Source organism: Rhipicephalus sanguineus, chromosome 7, assembly GCF_013339695.2.
Source record: "Rhipicephalus sanguineus isolate Rsan-2018 chromosome 7, BIME_Rsan_1.4, whole genome shotgun sequence".
In the NCBI taxonomy this organism is placed as follows: Eukaryota; Metazoa; Arthropoda; class Arachnida; order Ixodida; family Ixodidae; genus Rhipicephalus; species Rhipicephalus sanguineus.
The window spans coordinates 39,486,882-39,501,815 of record NC_051182.1 but is presented as its reverse complement, the minus strand read 5'-3'; positions in this window follow the sequence as shown (position 1 = coordinate 39,501,815).

Sequence of the window (14,934 nt, the reverse complement as noted above, 5' to 3'; positions counted from 1 at the left end):
CTTTCTCTCTGTATCATCATTTCTATTCGTTGCGACTAAGCGTAGACTTGGGTCCCTCTTATCATCGCAGACGGTAACAAAACAGGTGGGCAAGATCTGATAAAAGTAGTGTATGGAGTATTGTTGCACAAGAACATGACATGGAATGCACACATTTTACATTTCACTTCACGGCAGACATAGTCAAATCCGTAGATTGCATTTGTAGAATTCATTGTAAAGGCATGTCTAAATTCAGGAAAGGTCAACGTCGACCACCTAAATTCAGGTCAAATTGCGTAAAACAGGCAATACATTATGAAATTGCGTAATTCCTGAATAAATACGCAGGCATATTCAGATGGACTGACTCAGCAAAAAAATTACAACCGATATTCAGGACGCATATCATAACTACTGAAGTCAGTATCTGACTGTCTCTATACGGTTTCCAATTTAGAAAGTCGTATGTATTACTCTTGTGTTCTATAACACTTTAAACCTACAATTCTTGATAGTGTAATATGTATAATGAAGTGATTATGTAATGGGCCGCAGTTAAAACTTTTTCTGAAATGTTGAGTAGATCACATGTCTTCTTTGTTGTTAATGAATATGACCAGGACATAATAAATTGTCTTGAAACAATATTTTTCATGTGCGCAAATCTCTTTTTTGTGTGTGTGCCTATGTGTTCGTGTTTTCTTGTTTCTTCGATTTTTCTTTTATTTTAAATGCGAAGCAGCTTTTGCTCGGGGCTGTGTCCGTCGTCGGTGGTGGCGTCCGCGCTCCACTGCGCCATGCGCCTACATCCTCTCCCACTCTCCTCGTTTACGCAAGTGTTCGGCCGCCTTCTCTCCTCTCCTCCCCCGCGCTGTAGCTGCGGCGCAGCCTCTCCTCCCACGTGATGCAGCAGCGCCGCAGCCAAATACAGCCTCTAACACACTCTCTCCTCTCCCCCATTTCATGTGTATATAAACGCGTGCGCTCGGTGGGCTTCGGTCATTCTCGCTTCGCTCCCGTTAGATGAGTTGTAACGTCAACGTCGGCGCCACTCGTTCATTCGGCGCTAACGGAAAGTAACGCACAAACACAACGTAATGATTACACAAGCACTAAATACAAACCTCACACACCAACGGAAACGCCCAGTGAACGTAACGGCAACTTGGTGTGCACCCGCAATGCTGCTTCGCATCCCCTCGTGGTTCCCTTGTGTGGGAGATGTAACTTTTCGCCCACTGTTATCGCCACCTTGTATACTTGCGATCAATACTTTGCATTCTAGTAAATAATATGGTTGTATCCTTTGAATACCATTTAATCTTGTCTATAATATGTTTTCTACAAATGTATAGGTTCACTGTGTTGATTTCTGTACTTCACCTGTTGCGAACCGGGGGGGCAGAGGATATCGTCACGCGATTAAAGCCTTTAGCCTCTGCCTCCTCGGGGAATACCACAAATATAGCTGAATTGAATTGCATTGAATTATGTTGAATTCCAATGGCGGAGTCGGAGCAAGCTTTTCTGCTCCTTTTGGAGCAAGTGTGTTCCAATGGCAGAGTGAGGGCGGGAGTCATGCGTTCCAATGGGAGAGGCGGAGTGGATTCAGAGCGGGAGTCACTCCGTGGAGCAGGAAAAGTTGCTCCGCCAAAATCGGCGGAGTCGACCGGAACTCGGCCTGACGTACTTCCTTTAACACGTTTGCCTGCTTGGAGGCGCTGCCGCTGTCGCGTGTTTTGACAGTAATGGCGGACAACATGGGCCACATGGGCGTCTGGGCAAATCGTGCGGCATTGTTTCCGCTGATCGATAGCGACAGCTCCGAGTCAGAAAACTCCAGTTTCTGCACGAGCGATTCATCGGATAGTGACAGCGACGCTGAAACTGCCGCGTACGAGCGGGAATTCGACAGCGGAATTAGCAGAATGGAATAACTACACGCAAGGTATTCTGGGCAACTCAAGCACTTCCGCTTCCTTCTTGCTCCCATGCTTGCTCCGGCGGCGCGGATTGTGTTCCAATCGCGGATTTGGAGGCGTCGCTCTACGCCAGAGTCGAGTGCTCGTTCGCGGAGTCCATCGGCTGCTCCGACTCTGCCATTGGAATTCAACATTAAAGTCGCTGCATGACACTCCTTCATTTGAAAGACTGTCTAACTTGCAAAAAATATAAAGTAATAAATTCAAGACGCAGTGCAGAGCGTCTAATTCCTGATAACACCGAAGAATACGTTGCGCGCAATACCATCACTTGCCGTTTTGCGAAGCAAAAGCAAAAAAGAAACGAAAAATAAAGAAATAAATAAAATGTTGCAGTTGCTTAAAGGGACTGTCTACCGCCCTTCGTGGCTTTTCTGTTTGGTACCGCAATCGGAAGCATACAGCCTGAAGTATCCAACCCTGCAGCGGTTTCTATGGAAAGTGAGTAGAAATTTTTGAAACACAATTTTTCGATCTGCATCCGGTCTTCTTCCATTTGCGTGAAACATGCCCACAATACTGGTTGGTGGACGCGATGACGATTGTAGTGCCGGTAAAAATTAAAACCGAAAGCGCATGTGATTTCTGTAGGATTACAATAATTTCGCCGAACACTAATGTAATGAGTGTAAGAGTCGTTTTCAGCGCGCTAGCGGGTAAATGAAGCCTTAATATACGATTACAGAACACTTGCTGTAATCACAGTCTGTGCGTTTATTTTAGCACTGCTGCTCGAATCAAAGCCAAGTTGATTCATCAAAAGGAGACCATAAATGCACGCCTTCACATTGCGGCACATGTGAGACATCCTAGCCAATATACAGCGGCACAGTACGACAAGCGCGGACGGCCGCATGGCATAGCGCATGAGTTGAATCAGACGAAATCGAAGGCGGCGCCGCAAGCAGCGCCACATTCGATTCGTGAGGAAAAAAAGGCAAAAAATTACTCTCTGACGCAACTGACCACTGCCTCAAGTGCGTAAAAAACAATTTTACGTATACATGTTTGTTTTTAGGGAAAATGAGTCTACCTGCGAGGATTTCTTGTCCTAGCAGTAGATTGAACCACATCGCCGTTGGGTGACGCTGGCGGTCATTCTTTCACGATTTTCGACATCAAATTCAAAATATATAATTCCTCTTTTATGGCACAAAAGCGTGCGCGTTGCCGCCAATGGGACGAACGATCTTCTCATTTTCACCACAATCAGAAAAAGCGGTAGACAGTCCCTTAAGCAACAGCAGTTCGCCGTATGCCTCCCTCTGCTCGGAAGACGAGTATGGGCGCTGTTTTTGTTCTTCGTAGTTCTTCGCTCCATCTCTCTGCCTCTTTAAGAGGCAGAGAGATGGACCGTGAATTTATATTTTTTTGGTATAATAACATAGATTTAATCAGTAGAGATAAGGCCAACATGAAACAAGGAAGGTCCTTTTTTTTCTTCTTTTTCTTCTTCGAGCCTGGTGGTAGACATGTCACCGCCCCGTTATAAAGGGGACGCTAGTTGATTACTCGTAGTTGATTATAGTGATTACTCGTAGTGATCCGTAGTTGATTACTCGTGACGTTCAAATCGCGCTAGACATAAAAAACTTAGGCTCCTTTCTGCTCCCCCCCCCCCTTTTAATAATAAAAAAACTGCAGTAAACCATACACAAAAAGAAACAACGTAAAAACGGTCACTGCCAAAGAGCCATGCGCCCCATTAGAGAGAAAGGGAATCGAGGGTTTGCTTTTCTTACAAAACACATGCTATGGGCACAGCAAGGGGCTGCTTATGAAAGCATGAGACTTTCGCTTTGGCTTACAGCCAGCGCAGTTTGAAATGTTCGAGCGCCCTACGCAGGGCCTTTTTCTCTTTTTTTTTCTACACCCGGTCTCAGGGATACATTCCTGAAATGTCCAAAGTGAGAAAGCTTTGTGCTAACGTGAGAGTACAGAACATTGCAAGAGTTATTCACAAGCCGTCATCGCAGCTGCCCTACGGAAGACGCCTTATGAAATCTTTATTTTACACGGTAACAAAGAAATCGAGAAAGAAGCCACGCAGTAAAAAGTTACTGAGTGCAAGCAGCCCTCCTGCGTTGTGGCTGCGCCAAACTACACAGCTGTTGTTGCCATGCGAAGGCCCACTGGTCTGTGTCAGCTGCAAAATCATGATAATGTGTCGCATCGGCATTTGGTTCCCACGGGAAAGCTACAAGCAGACGCGAAAGGTCACTAGCGTTTCACGCGTGCAATTGGAAACAAGCGCAATTTACTTTTAGGAACATCGCGTTGTGAGGATTGCTCTATGCTGTCATGATATAAAATGGTATATTTGCAGACCTTATTCAATGCGCCTTTAAACTGATATTAGAAATGCGAGCGATGTGTGATATCGCTTGATCACTTCAAACGCTCGTTGCATTTATGACAAGTCAGTCTACTTGTTTTCGCCGAACTATCGTCAACTGCTAACGCGAGGTCCGAAAGAAATGCGCGGCTGGGGACCACGAAAAGCGTCATGACCCTTTTTAAGGTGAGACAGGCGTGCTTCATTACTAGCTAGGGTGCAATTACCCCCGAATGCAGAGATGTTACTTGTCTCGTACTTGACTCAAGACAGCTTTGCCGCTTACCATAAATCATTCTCGAACTTGCGGACGACTTGCGGGCGACTTGGCTCGGTCGAAGTCAGGACGAGTTTCAAGTCTGCTGCGGGGCTAGCTTGAAACAGTCTTGATGCGTTATTCCAACATGGCCGCCTCTCGAATGGACGTCGCGCGGAGGTTGTCCGCTTTTGAATTTGCTTGCCACGCTATGGACGTAGCATTTTCTGAGGTACCTTGCCTGCCGAAGATTCCGCGACCCGCCTTACGTGACCGAGGAAATCCGATGTAGTTGTACGACGAGGAACAATTCCACGCTCGCTACAGCTTCACCAAGAACGCCGTGCGGCAGTTTCTGGCTATGTTGCCGCTCCAAGAAAGCGGGGACCACCGAGGACAGCCTGTGCCTCCCATGTTGCATCTACTGATGGCGCTCAGGTTTTACGGCGCTGGCACATTCCAGGCAGTCACCGGGGATCTCGTCCGCATTCCGCAGTCGACAGTGTGCCGCGCAGTCGGAAAAGTGACCCAAAGCACTTGTGGTCGATGCTGGTGCGCTTCCCGCAGCCGGCGGGATTTCCTAAAGTCATGCGGGACTTTTAGACTTTTATGAAGTGGCCGAATTCCCAGGCGTTACAGGATGTGTCGACTGCACACACGTGCGCATTATTAGCCCGGTGTATTTACGCTCACCAATCACTCATCTCCCGAATATAAAACATGTGGAAGGTCACAAGAATAATAGCTCAAGTGAACCAGTCATGCAAAAAAATGCTCTTACCTGTTTTGTGGCGCTCTCGCTTGCAGCTTCCTCTTTCCATTTCTGCTTGTTTCTTGAGCTGCAGATGGTGGCGCCGGGTAATCCCGTGGTTGGCGTTGTAGTGCGTGGCTATTTCTTTCCACGTTTCATTTTTTTTCGCCACTGACGCAACATCAGTTTTTTTCCACTCGATAATGTGCCTGAACTGCCTCACAAGATCGATCAACACACTTTTTTCGCCCTCGGTGAAGCGCGGGGTCGCCTTGCGCTGAGGTGTCTCGTGGGACGACAACGTGCCTTGCTGCGACATCTCAGCGAATGGTTCTTTCTCCTTGATTCGACGACTTCGCTTCGAAAAGTGGCGTGGAGGACGTAGCATGAGCCGAAAAATGTTTTCATAGTACACAACATTTGACGTCGTTTTTGTCTCGTTCGGTGCAGCTGTGTGGGATTGAGAAACTTGACAGGCATCACTTTGCAGCACAACGACACGAAAAATTCCTGAAGCATTTCTCAGAAAAAGAGAGCTTCCCCTAGTGTGGGTTTAATCCATGGACCAGCACACATTTTTTGGTGACAAGGCGAAGCTTTTCTTGGGACTTCCTCGTGGCTTGGTATTACAAACAGGTGCTCTCGTACAAACAGGTGGATGAGCTCTACGTTCACCTCGCAGGACGCACATGGCAGGCCTGTGTCTTTTTCTTTGTTCGCGACAAAGCTTCCAGCAGATTACGTATCCTGACCATGTGCGCCCCCCCCCCCGTTCCCTCACCAACATGCAGCGCGGCATTGCTGCAATCCGCGAGGCAAAATTCCGCCGAGGCCCATGATCCGGACCCCCGCTTCTTGTATTGTTTACCAAGAATCAGATGTTCAACGAAAGTAGACAAATAATTAGCATTTCCAGTTCTATTCTTTAGCTTCTTTTGTTGGGTGGCGGCATCCACATGGGCCTGAACAAGGGCTTTGTACACTTTCTTTCCAGAACCTGTTGCAATTTTTATTTATTTATATATAACTGCGACCTAGCACGCTACAAGCATGTCCATAGGCGAATAGAAAGGCTAGTACATTGAAAATTCGCCATACCTCGCTTAAAACTTGCGAGCCAGGGCAGCGCATACACTCCGCGTTCGATAAGAAAAAAAAAACGACGAAAGAACACAACGCAAACCATGCCTTGTTTCGCATCTTTATGGGAAATACCATTAGCGCGCAGGCCAAAACAAGCAAGCTTGGAGTAACGCGCCCCGCTTGGACGGTGTTGCGATCGGCGAGCCATCCTTTGCCGAGGGTCGCCGGGACGGAAAAAAAGGCAGCCGCTTCACTTTGCGACGATAAAGTGGAGCGCGAAGACGCCCGGCTGATTCTCGTGCACCAGGAGGTGCATGGTTGCAATTTGCTCGAGACAGCACCAAGGAGGAAGTCGTAAACGGCGCGAAACACGAGGAATGCTAGGCGCTTGAGAATCAGATGGCCTCTAGCGCCCCCTACAATTTGCTCTGGTGAGGGCGCTTGTGTTCGTATGGCAAATTTCCTTCGGTTGCTCTCCGCTGAATGGAGTGCTCCGGCACTTAGTTCGTAGGACACTCCGAATCCGCCAATGGAATTCACCATAAGTACAAGCTTATTTCTCCAAACAGCGACTGCTGTGGAGATCGTTGAAATCGAAACTGTGGGTCTGTGGCTCCCTAAGTTTGTCCGACACGCGCCGGTAGATGATCTCGAGGGAATCGATTCGCGCTTTTATTTTCGGGATGCCATACTTTCGAACTGTCGTTTTCGCCGCAATGTTTGAAGGAGGGAACCAGCCAAGCTCTCGGCAATGCAGATTGTATACAATCTTCCTCATCACGCCTTGCACGTGTTAGTTAGATAATTCGGTTTGTATGGCGCAAAACCAGGTAAGGCTATGCTGCGCCAGTCACTCGGGGTTGAGTAATGAACAGTGAAATGATGTCCTTTAAAGCTTATCTCAAAAGTCACATCTTTTTAAAAGAGTTCTGCCTATCAGACAATTATACAAGAGGACCATCTTCAAGAAAAAGAACAAGGTCGATTGGCGTGTGTTGTTTGTACAATTGGCCAAAATAATGTCTCTGCGTAGCAGTATGGTGCCATGCGATTAGGATATACATAACCGTCAAGGATTGTTTACATTTCTAAAAGGATGGTTGTACTCCCATGCTATGCTAATCGATAATTAGTTGGACAAGAAGTTGACGAGAATTCTCAGGGTGCAAAGCGGTTACAGTGTAAAAGTGCATGCTAAGCCAATTTTCGCCTGCCACATTTAGATATTCTTCGTAGTGCACTTCAACTTAACGTGGTTCGCAATACTGATGCCCAAACGTTCGCGAAGCCTGACATCCTGAATTGGAGGAAATAGTTTTCAAAGAATTTTCACTTTTACACGGGAGCAATGAACACGTTATTTTGGAAACTCTAGCTCATCTAATAACCGGTTTGTACAAACTCGGTTTGCGGGAAAGAAAGCTAGGCACGAGACGAAAGGGGGAGAGGGTGATCGGTGAACAAGTTGAAGGGGAAAGGGGGAGGTGGAAGTTTGGAATACAAAAGCCATTGTGAGGCGGTGCTCGAACACAGAGGGTGGCTGTATAAAAAGACGACGACTTGCCGAACTGTCACTCGACTTGCTACTTCTGAAGGACTGCAGCATGGGTTCTCGCCTCGTCAACGAGCTTCTTCGCCGACTTCGCCAGCGGCAGCTGCAGCCAATGATCATGCCACTGACAGCGGCGTTCGTGCTGGAGGCCTGCCTGAGCCGCGGTTTCACGGAGTGTGCCGAGATTCTGGACATGGCCTGCGAGGCCGTAGAGTACGGGGCGGCCGTGTTCACGGAATATGACGAGGATGGAGACGGCTGGATCAGGGACAGCGACCTACAGGCCGCTCTGGAAACCTGCGGATTCACAGTCCGAGGGGAATACCTGACACGTCTGCGCGTGACATATTCTCATCACGGCTGTATTTCGTACGACGGTTTCCTGAAAGCCTGTGCGCGCGTCGCGAAACGTCACTGGTGAAGTCTGCTGTCCGCTGCACCTTACCGCTTCCGAAAAGGCCCTTTCCAGGGCCACCCAATTTTTGCATTGGCTGAGTCTGCCACTAGTGATCACGCTCCGCGTTACCCTCATAACTTTCTCCTTAAAATATACTTAGCTCCATTGCAGTAGGTTGAGCGGTTGCTTCATACGCATTTCAAAGTTTGCTGAGGTTCTAAAAACAAATTTTTGCATGATGCCCTTGTGAATCGCCGCAGTCCGTACGCTGTAGGGTAAAACATCTACGTAAAATTCGATATATTTTTACAGAAATCTTAGATGGTCGTGTAAAGATTATCTCGAATTCATAATTACACAAGTGATGTGAAAAAAGAGGCAATTTTGGCTGTTAAAGCAAGTGATTGGTACTGGTAATCAGTTGCATGTATTTTTTATGCGATAAACGCGTTTGAGAACATGCGTTCCTATTAAATAAACTATTCGTATTTATGAAAGCAAGAGAAAAATAGTGAGAGTTTAGCTTCTAGAAAACGGCATTTTTAGAAATGTTGCCGTCCTTGCTTTCGCACGCGGCCATCTTTTCTTTGAACGGGCTATGCTCGATTTCAGCTTTCAGCAAAAGTGCTTTTATGTGACATGTCTGCCATCAGGTGAGTGACATAGTTTGCTAACTACAATTTGCCGTTGCTATTTGTTTAATCACTGTTTGTATACATATTTTGAAGCACGGCTCCCACGAGGCACCTGGGTGTGTGACACATCCAGGTGTCTGGCTCCTGGCATCTTGTTGAGTCACGCAGGTTTTCTCTCCACCCTTCCCTTTTATTCAACACTCGCTCCCTTTCACCTCCACATTTTCAAAATTTCCCACAGCACACCCTTTCTGGAAGAAAAGAATAAAGCCGAGAAAGGAAAACCGGTGTCAGCTTTAGTCACGCAATCACCCTTTTGTCCTGTGCACAGGGTACTAATTCTGCGTAGTCGAAAACGATTTTCATGCCTCCAGTTCTGTCAACAGTCCCTGGAAAAACGAGTGCTTTTGTAGCCCAGGTAAAATAAAGTAACAAAACGGTGACGGATCAACGCACGAGCATGACAACCTGGGCATTGAGTCACAAGAAGAACAGTAAGGGGGGGGGATAGGGCGCAGACCTCGTTAACTCCGCCATGGGTCACAGAGCAAGAAAGAATGGAGAAGCATACTCATTTTAGATGCGAAGCATCTTATGGCGGGGGCTACGTCCGTCCTTCCCGCGTTTGCCATCCACTCCCAACTGCTCCCAACCGCGCATGTGCGTCCCCTCCCAGCCTGTCTACTCTCCTACACTTTCCCTCTCTCCCCTCCCGTGGCGTCCACATCCCCACAGCGCATGCGCGTCCGTTTTGCGTCCCCTCTCCTCTCCTACGCTTCCCCCTTTCTCTCCTCTAGGAATCCTCTACGCTATGGAGCGGCGCGCACGACAGGTGGTGCGGCAGCTGCAGGTGGTGCGACAGGTGGTGCGGCTGGGGCGCCACGGTAGTTCCGCGGTATGAAAACGACGGAATGCGCGCCATGGAAAGTGTACGGGATGTTATTTGTAGTAATTAGGATATAAATGTGAAGAAAGTAAAGTGGACGAAAAGATAACTTGCCGCCGGCCGGCAGGGACTTTTCTTCACATTTATATCCTAATTACTACAAATAACATTACGCGTATAGTTTCCCCGGCATTATTGTCTGTTAGTTCTCATTAAATAGTGTGCTACACGAGCAAAGCATTCTCGACTTTGCCGATTTCATTACGTGGGTACAGCTGCCTGCACTAACATGCACAGAGCATGCACAGCAAATTACTTGCCAAAAAGTGAAGTTTTACATTCTTCTACGGCTGCGCTTTTTTGTGAAGGCCCACTAACAATGAGAGAACAACAAAAAAAGAGCAGCTGAAGCATTTGAAAATGAGAAGATGTAAATAATCTCCGTACCTGTGCAACTCTTCATATTTATTTGCTTTCATAACCACTTTCGTTTCCCTGTCTTAGTTTTTTTTGTTTTGATGCTCATGCCAATAAAATATTTGAAAAAGAAAAGTAAACTGGTTCTTTCAATGTCAGTTGGTGCCGTTCCACCTGAGAAACAACCTACACACGTACTACCATGCATTCCTTTGATACATGTGCCTCGGCAAAGCAAGCCTTTGCGCACGAAAGCACGTGAGAACTTGTTAATCGAACCGGTTAGTATTTGCCATGGGCACAATTACGCTGCAGCAAAAAAAATATTGCAAGAAATGGTCTAGCTGAACTATGCTGAACGTACGCCCGCGCTTCGGCGACACGCAGCTGGTCGGCGGAGCGCCGCTCCCCAGCATGAGGACTGCTCGAAGCGCCACCACCCGCATCATTCGGTAAGCGTGCTCGCTCTCCTCCGTGGACGGCAGACTAGCCAATATTCTAGGGACCCTAGCGGCGAGCCGCGCGCGGCGGTGGCGGAGAGCGCGTGAGATGCCGGCTCCGATGAGCCAGCTGTGTGACACCACTATTCCTCGCGCATGCGCAGCACGGCTCATGAGGATCCACGCGAATTCGGCTACACAGCTAAGTGTAGCTGAGCTACAAAACTAGAACAGAAGTGAATAAGCCATCCTTCAATTAACTTGCCCGAAAAAGATTTCGCTCCTGTCATCATATCCGTTGTGTGTTTTGTTATGGACACCCTGATCGGTGGCATTGTCTCAGGTGGTTATGTGCGAATGATATGTTCGATGACGAGGTCACGCAAATCAGGTTGGGTTCTTCAGAAAACGTATTTTCAAAAATAAAGCAGTTAGATGGCGCTTGTCCCCGTATGCTCTTTTCTTTCTTCCTTGTTTGTTGCGCACAAATATGTTAAAGATGAATTCTTTCCAACTTGGCCGAATAGCAGTTTTGCGTCAGTAGCCATAATTTCTATGTTAGTGATTGTGTTATTGGTCGGCGCATGTTCGCCTGTGGTGCCAGCAGAGTTTTCGCAATACAAAGCTCTTGCTATACATTTTCAGAATAAACCGCGTCGATGTGTAGCTGTACACCGTAATGCGCATGTGTTGGGCTGTTTTACGTGACACTTTTCAGCAAATTTATGTCGTGGGGCACTGGCCGATCTCATTTTCTTTCGTAAGCGCACACCATCAACCATGTCAATCACCTCCCATAGCGTAGCAGGGGATAGGTGCGCATTGAAGTTCTCGATGAAGTAGCGCAATGTGTGTAGGATTCGGCAGCCAGCCGTCATCGTGGAGAGACGGACGCGCTGGGCTTGCGATTGCTGCTCCACCGAATCCCGCAAGGCATTGAGCCGATTACATGCATGAGTGTCGGAGATGGGCGCATATTGTGGTAATCCAGTGATCAATAGCATTGCTGTACGGTTCATTCTTTCGAAATAGAAATATTGCGCATGGCAACTGTGCACATAAGGAAGATCATACGCGATTTTGATACTGCGCGAGCCACACTCGCGATCCAATGTCCTGATAGAAAGGTCCGAACTACCTGATGCAAGTCTTACTATATAACTTTCCCCGCGAACATGGATGGCGTATCGAATCGCCAGAGGAACGCCGAGGATTTCACCGTATACGCTGACTTTGACTTGCGTGTTGTGTTCAGGGTGTATATTACGTAGTAAGGTATGGATAGATACTCAGTACTATGCGTATCGGTGGCAAAAGTGCCGTGGGAGGGCGTCGAATTTCAAGTGGTGCCACGGAGGCGCCAAGTGATCCTCGGCGTGCAAGGAAATGGCGGCCAGTGCACATAAGCACGAGGCATTGTCGCTGACTTGACTAGTCTACCTCTAGCAACTCTCCTAGTGTGTCGTGTGTCCCCAAATTAATAAGAACGCGTGCAGAAATTTAGTTGGACAGGCCGTGGGAGAGGTTTCGCGCTTCGTGAAGCGAGCCTCCTACACTCGAGGCGAGGCGCATTCATGATGCAGAGTAGATTCCAGATTGTACGCGAACACCAGTGCATTACACTAGAATGTACTGTGATGCGTATATAAGCTGACGCATTTCGCCACCCAACAGATAATCCGACGACTGAAGATTGTGCGTCGATATCATTGCACTTTGAGTATCGTTCATTTTCTTGGCACAAGTTCTCAGAAAAACATTTGCAGTGGCTTAGCTCGGCTATGCCAGGATATAGGTTGTATTCATGTGACGTCAGGTTGGTGGAAGCGATAGCGGAAAGTGCGCCGGCTGTGCTGGCAACCGTGTGACCGCCATTTTGAAGGCCGTCCGTCCCGACCGGTGCATTCACCGTCCGCTGCCTACAAGCTGTATTTGCTCCACATTCCTCTTGTTTTAATTTATTTGGCTCAAAAAGTATTGCATTTACCGGTTGTGAAGCTGCTGCAGCCATGGGCGATGAGCACTCGTCTCGCTTGAGCGTGTACGCCGAGAAATTGGACGCCGATGCGAAACAGTGATACACGGACAAAGTGGCTCTCAGCGGTGGCGTTGACCCGCTCATTCTGACCAGCTGTTCTGACGAGCAAGGAATTAAGCCTCATTCGAGATCGCACTCGTACCGAAGGTGGAACTTTCAGACATCAAGGAGTACTTGGTGCACGCTACCAGTTTTGTGACGCATGAACAACTGAAAGCCAAGAAATCTTTGGAAGAGTGGGTTCGCCCAGGAACCCTCGCTGAAAAGTTACGGCGACTGCGTCGTTGTGCGCGCAAAGGTAAGATAATGTTTAGCATTGAACTTAAATTTCAGCTGTAAGCGCGAAGGGTGAGCGTACCAAACAATTTGATGGCAGTGCGATTCTCTACGAACCTGGTTGAAGCAGCGGTGTTAACAGCGCTTGCGAAGTAATGCGTGTAAAAGCACCGCTAAGCGGGGTACTTTCGATTGCAGTCGAGTGCGAACGAGACTTAAATTTCGACGTGATTGACTCACCTACAGCTTTGATCGATCGCGATGAAAATGTATCTCCAGGGCGTTAAATTATTTAACGAGGCCAAGGTTGCAAGTCACCTGTGTTTTGATGCAAGTGTAAAAAACTCGCAGCCAGAAGTCCACTTTAGCGAGAAAAACAAAAGCGTGTGCGTCTCATTTTAGCTCGCAATGTACCGCGCATGTGTAAATATGGACAGTCTAACGTTGAGTACTTTACTGTGTCATGCTTTTCGCAGATGTTTTCGCCAGTGCAGTGCGGCAGAATCTGAATACATGTACTGTGTCAACGCAATTTTTTTTTTCGTGTTTCGTTCGCGGCTTTCCTCCTTTTTTATACACAGCTGTCGGAATATGAACTGAACTGAGTTTCTATTCGCAGGTGAACCACTCTCAGGCGCTTACCACACAGCCTTCGGAGCGCGGCGAAGGCGGTTGGAACATTCGTCACTACGCTTCGCCGAGACCTCGAGAGCACGGCTACATTGACCGCGAATAAAGTTCGGCAACGAATAAAATTTAACCGTTCTTGCGTTCTCACGCGTGTCACTCTCCGATTTTGTGCGATTGCAGCACCCAAATACGGCGCGATTAACCGTGATTTTGGGTGGCGGGCGCAAAAAACGGCTTAACTCGCGTATCGCGCAGAGGCACACATGGGGGGCACGGCCTCAGATATGGCGGCACAGAACACCCGGAAGCACTGCCTTCCCGGCATGCCGTGCGGGTATGCTGCGGGCATGGCTGCGGGAGAACAGGGTTGCTCGGGGGTGAGTACCACCTATACGTAGCGTTAGGAAAGGTTCAGCTGATTATTCTTAGCTTTACAGATTGTCTAGGATTATTAGCCTTCTGTTCATTCTTTGTACGCTGAACCGCTAATTGCCAGGCAACTACTTCGGTATCCGATGAGAGAAGCTTCTCGGCTCTTCTGCGCCGTTGAGCCGCATTTGCGCTCTCCTTCTCCATGGCGTTAGCCACCTGCAAACGCCAGTCAGAGGCGCTATCAAGCGGCTGCAGCGCAGTGTCAGACGGCGACTGCACAGCGAAGGCGAATAGCTACGCGCGCGCCGGCGCCAGTGTGTCTGCCATGGCTACGATATCACTGCTCTCGAATGCGCAGGCCAGCAGCGGCGAGTCGCGCGCGGCGGTGGTGGAGAGCGCGTGAGATGCCGGCTCCGGTGCGCCAGCTGTGTGGCATCACTGATCCTCGCACATGCGCAGCACGGCTCATCAGGATCCACGCGAAATCGGCTCCGGCTAGGCAAGTGTAGCTAACGCTACAAAAGTCCTGTACCAGCTTTGATTGCGTTCTTCACCGTCACAACCGCGCGGTATCCGGTGGAGTTGCTGCTTCGTTGATGTTCCGCACGCGTACAAAAACCCGCGAAGCATGCTGTGAAGGAGACGCCAAAGCCATCACGGCACATCGAGCTAGCCATTGGCAGTAATGCCTATTGCCAAAATATGGACCCCTGGTAGATAAGCCAAAAGCCACGGCGACGAAGCCATCTGACACGATGGCGTCTGCAGTGTCGCCTTCAGCTACCGTGATGCAACAGCCCCAAAAGCTCATATGGAGACCCAGAAAACTGGCTCGAAACATACGAACGTGTCACAGACTTCAACAACTAGGACAATGAAGAAACGCTGTGTCACGTCTACTT